This window comes from Mesocricetus auratus, unplaced genomic scaffold, assembly GCF_017639785.1.
Source record: "Mesocricetus auratus isolate SY011 unplaced genomic scaffold, BCM_Maur_2.0 Super-Scaffold_100038, whole genome shotgun sequence".
NCBI classification, from domain to species: Eukaryota; Metazoa; Chordata; class Mammalia; order Rodentia; family Cricetidae; genus Mesocricetus; species Mesocricetus auratus.
In genome coordinates, this window is record NW_024429216.1 from 2,996,492 (window position 1) to 3,003,925 (window position 7,434).

Genomic DNA, 7,434 nt, shown 5'->3' on the forward strand with positions numbered 1-7,434 from the left:
AATAAACAAAAATCTCTGTTGAGATTGTCCCTAAACTCCTGATTCTCCTGCCCCAGCCTCTTCAGTACTGAGGTAGGATTACAGACCTTCAATGGCTATGATCACCAAATTGACCATCTCAAACTGCTGTGAGGTAGCCCATCAGATAGATGGCCACAATTTGTCCTACCTGGTCTTTTTTGTTTTTGTTTTTCAAAAGTTTTCTCTGAGTAGCTTTGGAGCCTGTGCTGGAATTTGCTCTGTATGTATGTGTGTATGTATAATTTTATGTGTATGGAGTTGTTTGCCTGTGCACCACATGAGTGCCTGAAACCCTCAGAGACCAAAGGGCAGATGGTCCCCAAGAACTGGAATCCCATGTAGTTGTGAATCACTGTGTAGGTGCTCAGAGCTGAACCCGGTTTCTCTGCAAAAGTATCAAGCACTCTTAACCACTAAGCCAATATGCAACTTTTTTTGGGGGGGTCTATACAGGGTTTCTCTATATTGTTTTGGAGGCTGTCCTAGAATTTGCTTTGTAGACCAGGCTGGCCTCGAATTCACAGAGATCCCCCTGTCTCTGCCTCCCGAGTGCTGGGGTTAAAGGCGTGTGCCACCAATGCCCAGCCCAATATGCAGCTTTTTAAAAAAGATATATTTATTATGTATACAGCATTCTGCCTGCATGTAACCCTACAGGCCAGAAGAGGGCACCAGATCTCTTTATAGATGGTTGTGAGCCACCATGTGGTTGCTGGGAATACTCAGGAGGTCTGGAAGAGCAGCCAGTGCTCTTAACCGATAATCTATCTCTCCAGTCCCAATACGCAACTTTTTTTTTCATTTGTTGGTTTAGTTTTTTTGAGACAGGCTCTTCCTGTGTTTCTAAGCTGCCCTCGGACTCCAGGCGATTCCCCTGTCTCTGTCTCCTGAGTGCTGGGATTTACAGATGTGAGCTATTCATTGTTTGAATTTTGGGATAGGAAGGAAGCATGCATGCCATGACACATATGTGGAAATCAGAGAACGACCTGCAGAAATTGGTTCTCCCGACAACATGGGGTCGAAGGATTAAATTCAGACATAGAGGCTGGGCAGTAGGCTCCTGTAGACACCAAATCATTCCACTTGCCTGTTTGCTTTTTTGTTTTTGTTTTGTGGGGGTGGGATGCAGGGATAAACTATTTTAATTATTTTTGAGATCTATTCTCACAGTGTAACACTGACTCGTCTGGAACTCGCTATCTTAAGCCAAGCTGTCCTCAAACCCATAGAGATCCAACTGCCTCTGCCTGCTGAGTTCTGGGATTATTGGTAGTGGTCACCATGCCCAGCCTAAGGATTTGTTTTGTTTTAGTTGACACATAATTGTGCACAGTTGTGGCATATGATAATATTTTGATTCTAATAAACAATGTGCAATGATCAGATCACGGTAATTGACATATCCTTTTTTTAGAAACAGGGCTTCACTGTGTAACCTTGGCTGTCCTGGAACTCTCTTTGTAGACCAGGCTGGCCTTGAACTCAGAGATCTGCCTGCCTCTGCCTCCCGAGTGCTGGGATTAAAGGTGTGCGCCGCCGCGGCCGCCGCCGCCGCCGCCGACACCACCACCACCACCACCACTACCACCACCACCACCACCACCACTACCACCACCCCCTCTAGGATTATTCACATTTTTCTCTATTAACTACCTGAACTATGCAATGTTTTTATTAGACACACATGTTTTACCGTAAATAATCTGTAAGCCTGCTCCAAAGAACACACAGGCAGGGAATAGTGGTAAACACCTATGATCCCAACACATAGGAAGCAGAAGCAGGCATTTCTCTGTGAGTTCAAAACTAGCCTCATCTACATACGGACTTCCAGGCCTGCCAGGGATACATAGTGAGACCCTAGCTCAAAAAAAAAAAAAAAGAAAAAGAAATAGATAAACAAATGACAGTCGGGCATTGGTGTCACACTCCTTTACTCCCAGCACTTGGGAGGCAGAAGCAGGGGAATCTCTGTGAGTTGGAGGCCAGCCTGGTCTACAGAGTAAGTTCCAGGACAGGCTCCAAAACAATACAGAGAAACCCTGTCTCAAAAAAAGGAAAAAAGAAAGAAAGAAAGAAAGAAAAGAAAAGCAAACTACAAATTCTCAATGGGCGAACATCATTATTATTATTCCCAAGCACACAGATTTCTATATCATTTACTTGACATTAAGATGACCCAAGGCAAGCCGGGCATTGGTGGCGCATGCCTTTAATCCCAGCACTCGGGAGGCAGAGGCAGGAGGATCTCTGTGAGTTCGAGGCCAGCCTGGTCTACAGAGCGAGTGCCAGGACAGCCTCCAAAACTACACAGAGAAACCCTGTCTCGAAAAAAACCAAAAATCAAACAAAAAAAAAAAAAAAGGGAAAGGAAAAAGTTATATATAAAAAAGTCACAAAGTGCCGGGCGTTGGTGGCACATGCCTTTAATCCCAGCACTCGGGAGGCAGAGGCAGGCGGATCACTGTGAGTTCGAGACCAGCCTGGTCTACTGAGCGAGTTCCAGGACAGCCTCCAAAGCCACAGAGAAACCCTGTCTCGAAAAAAAACAAACAAAAAAAAAAAAGTCACAAAGTGGGTCTGGAAAGATGGCATTGTGGTTAAGATCACTGGCTGCTCTTCCAGAGAACAGGAGTTCAATTCCCAGCAGCCACATAGTGACTCACAATATAATGGAATCGAATGTCCTCTTCTGTAATGCAGGCACATATGCAAATAGAACATTCACATGAATAAATAAATCTTTAAAAAAGAAAAGAAACAAAAATGCCAGGCAGTGGTGACCCACACCTTTAGTCCCAGCACTCCTGAAGCAGAGGCAGGCAGATCTCTGAGTTCAAGGCCAGCCTGGTCTACAAAGAGAGCTCCAGGACAGCCAGGACTGTTACGCAGAGAAATCCTATCTCAAAAAAACAAAAACAACTCTTCGAGGAACAGATAGGAGATGGGCAGGGAGGAGGAGCAAGGGAGTGGGGGGAGGGGGAAGAGAAGAGGGAGGGGGAACTGGGATTGGAATGTACAAATTAAATTAATAAAAACATTTTAAAACAAAACAGTGACAAAGTAGTACTGGGATCTCAGACACTGGTGGAGGCAGGCTGAGGCAGCCTGGGCTACATTCTGAGACCCTGCTATAAAATAAAAAGTAAAAAAAGGGCTGAGGCCAGGCGGTGGTGACGCACGTCTTTAAGCCCAGCATTCCGGAGGCAGAAGCAGGTGGATCTCTGTGAGTCAAGGCCAGCCTGGTCTGCAGAGAGAGTTCCGGGACAGTCAAGCTACACAGAGAAACCCTGTCTCGAAAAGAAAAAGAAGAAAGAGCTGAGCTGTAACTCAACTCCGTGCTAGAGTGCATGCCCTATGATCAGTCCTCAACACCACACACACATACACACACACACACACACACACACACACACACACACACACACACACACACAATGTTCAAGAAAAAAATCATAGGGAATTCTTTGCGGAAGGAAGAGTTAGTTCGGTTAGTTTGCACACTTGCCAACAGGTTGACAAGATGCCGCCGCCGAAACTTTGAGAACCTTGCAACTGTGATGCTCCTCACTCACCACCAGGGGGCGGTGTCTGCAGTTAGAAACCAGACTCTCATTCAACAAATAATTCTGGAAGCCTGGCACATGGTCCCAGGTCAGAGACTGGAGGATCTGAGCTTCAAGATTGACTTTGGCCACATAATGAGTGCAAGGCCAGCCTGAGCTACATGAGACCCTGTCTCAAACACTAAAATTAAAAATAGGGGTTTTGCGAGGCCAGCCTGGTCTACAAGAGCTAGTTCCAGGACAGCCTCCAAAGCCACAGAGAAACCCTGTCTCGAAAAACAAAAACAAAAACAAAAACAAAAAAAAAATAGGGGTTTTGCTTCGCCTTTCCTTTCTTGCGTCTTCTTCCTCTGGTTTTTTCCCTGTCTGTCTGTCTGTCTGCCCGCCTCTCTCATGTCCTCCTTCCTCCATGGCTTTTCGCTCTTTCCCTCTTTCCCCCCTTCCAATAAACCTCGTGAGTTCCAGGACAGCCAGGGCTACACAGACACACCCCGTGTCAAAAACAAAGCAAAGAAACAAAAAATAAAAATTAGGGTCCTAGGAGATGGTTCAGTCAGTAAAGTTCAGATCCCCACGACCCTGGTAAAAGGTAAAAGCCAAACACTACATCACATGTCTGTAGTCCCCAAACTAGGAAGGCAGAGACAGGTAGGTCCCTGGAGAGCTCACTAGCCAACTTTGATGAAAAAGTTAGGTTAGCCGGGTGGTGATGGCAGAGGCAGAGGCAGGCAGATCTATGTGAGTTCGAGACCAGCCTGGTCTACAAGAGCTACTTCCAGGACAGGCTCCAAAGCCACAAAGAAACCCTGTTGCGGGGCTGGAGAGATGGCTCAGAGGTTAAGAGCACTGACTGTTCTTCCAGAGGTCTTGAGTTCAATTCCCAGCAGCCACATGGTGGCTCACAACCATCTACAATTCAATCTGGTGTATATGTAATAAATAAATAAATATTAAAAAAAAGAAACCCTGTCGCGAAAAACAAACAAAACAAGTTAGGTGGCTCTGTGAGTAAAAGCTCTTGTCACCAAGACCGATAACCTGAGTTGGAGGCCTGGGTCACGAGTGCAGGAAGCTATTTCTAGAAGTTGTTCTCTTTTTTTTTGTTTGTTTGTTTTTTTGTTTTTCGAGACAGGGTTTCTCTGTGGCTTTGGAGGCTGTCCTGGAACTAGCTCTTGTAGACCAGGCTGGCCTGGAACTCACAGGGATCCGCCTGCCTCTGCCTCCCAAGTGCTGGGATTAAAGGCATGCGCCACCAACACCCAGCCCTAGAAGTTGTTCTTGATTTGTGCTCACACTTACACACACGCCTTGGCATCCCCAAGTTTGATTGTGTGAACACATGTTAATGTTAAGAAAGATAAATAAATAGAGTGGAAAGCAATTGGGAAAGGAAGGCGGGAAATCCAAGGCCTCCCTGGGCTACAGTGTGAGTTTGCAGCAGCTTAGGCATTTCTCTTTTCCGTAAACACAAAAGTTACAAATAAGCTGAAAATGAGCAGCAGGGATGGTTCCTGGGTCAAAAATGAGTACCGCTCCTCCACTGACCTGAGTTTGGTTCCCAGCACCTACAACCTGTAACTCCAGCACAAGGGAATTGCAATCCCTTCTCCTGGCCATATGCACACACACACACACACACACACACACACACACACACACACACACACACACACACCTTTTAGATTTTAAAAAGTGTTTTAGTATTTTGTCTGTGGTTTTGCCTGTGTGCAGTACTGGCAGAGGCCAGAAGAGGGCGTCAGATCACCAAGACTGGAGTAATAAATGAACACCTTTGTGGGTCCTAGGAAACCAACCCTGAAAGATCAGCCATTGCCTTACCCACTGAGGTGTCTTTCTAGCCCCTAAGCACAATTTTATTTATTTATGTATTTATTTATTTATTTGTAATGGGTTAGGGATGCAGTTCTAAGTGTATGAGGACTTATCCAGGATGTATGAAGTTCTAAATACACACACACACACACACCTTCAACCACATACGCAGTCAGTTCAGGGCTGGTAGTGCATCACAGTGGTAGAGGTTCTGGGTTCGAGTCCCAGCACCACGGAACCAAGTCTAAATCCCGGGGTTACTTTGAGGACTCAAGTTCCCCTGCGTAGCCAGGAGGTGCCTGCGCTTCCGCCTCACGCCGCTAGGGGGCAGCAGCCGCACGCCGGATTCGCGGCGCGGGACCAGCACTGGGGCAACTCAGGCGGAGGAAGCTGATGAAATCCTAGCCAACTTGCAGTGAGCTCATCCCGCCCGGGCGCCTCCGGAAGCCACGGGGCCGTCTGGCCCGAGCGATAACGCTCTAGTTTGGAACGAGGGCGGGAAGTCCTTCCTGAAGTCTGCCTTGTATGGGACCTGCTGCCAGGAGTCAGGGCACTGCGGGGAGGGCAGAGGGAAGACGTGGGGAACGGTCCCCTGGCTGTCTCTGCAGCCTAATCAAAAAGAAAGTGAATTCTGAGCCTAGCTGCGGGATGGAGAGAAAGCGGAGGGGAGGAAGGGAAGGAGAGGAGAGACGGACACGGATGGGAGAGACTTGGGAGCGACAAAGATAGGGAAACTGAGGCAGAGGTGGGGGAGACAGCAGGGAAAACAGAGATAGAGGAGAGGCGAGACGCCCGCAGGAGACAGAACTAGGGAGAGACCCCGGCGACAGGGACCGAGCGAGTGGCCGGGGTGCTGAGGCAGGACGGGCTGTGGGCGCGCTGGGGACGGCAGGGAACAGGCCCTGCAGCACGGGGCGCGTCGTGGGCCCGCCCAGCCCCCCAGCCCCGCGGCGGCGCGGGCCAGTTACCAAGTTACCAAATTACCGCAGGATTCCGGAGCTTCTGACTGGCGAGGCCGCAGCCAATCAGCGAGCGGGGCCGCTGTTCTCGGGCTGGAGGCCTGGAGACACGCGCACCTTCCCACACCCAGGAAGCCGCTGACACAGGCTCGGTGGCGCGCGCCTCCGCTGTCCCGCGGCCGCGCCGAGTTCCCCGCCACGGTGGCCCGCACACGGAGACCGCCCAGACACACACACGCACACACACACGCATGCACATCCACACACGCATGCACACGCATTCATACTCGCACGTGCACACAGATATGCACTTACGCACACACACAAGCATGCACACATACAGGCCCCCGCACATATAAACGCACACGTGCACACATATACACACGCGTGCACCTGTATACAGGTCCACATGCACATACACAATGCACACATGCACATACACACACACACACCACACATGCATATATATAAATATATATACACAATCACACACGTATACACATTAACACACACACCTACGGGCATGCGCAGTGGTCAAGACACAGACACACACAACCAGGAATACTCAGCACTACACACAGCGTTCCGAGGTCAGTGAAGCAATGCACAGTCCACACACACACACACACACACACACACACCTCTACACTGACACACAACGTCCTCGCCACAAGCAACTGACACAGCCATAAACCCCCACCCACACTATCACAACCATGCACACGAGGGAGACATAATAATCTACGCAGCCTCACTAATGTGTGCAAAGTCCCGGGGACACACAAGCCTACCTACATATACAACCACAGTGACATAATCACAATGGCCTGTGTCACGGTATAGATAGCATGTGTGCCTGGTGGCAGTGTGTAACACGTAAACACACCTCATCACTATGACACGCATGCACGCACACACGCACGCACGCACAATCCTACCGGTGTTTTGCATGGCAGACACCATCAGAGTGACACACACAACCACCACCCGGACATCAGTACAGGGGTACAACGTATCCACAAACCTTCCCGCACACGTGGCTGTGACACAAT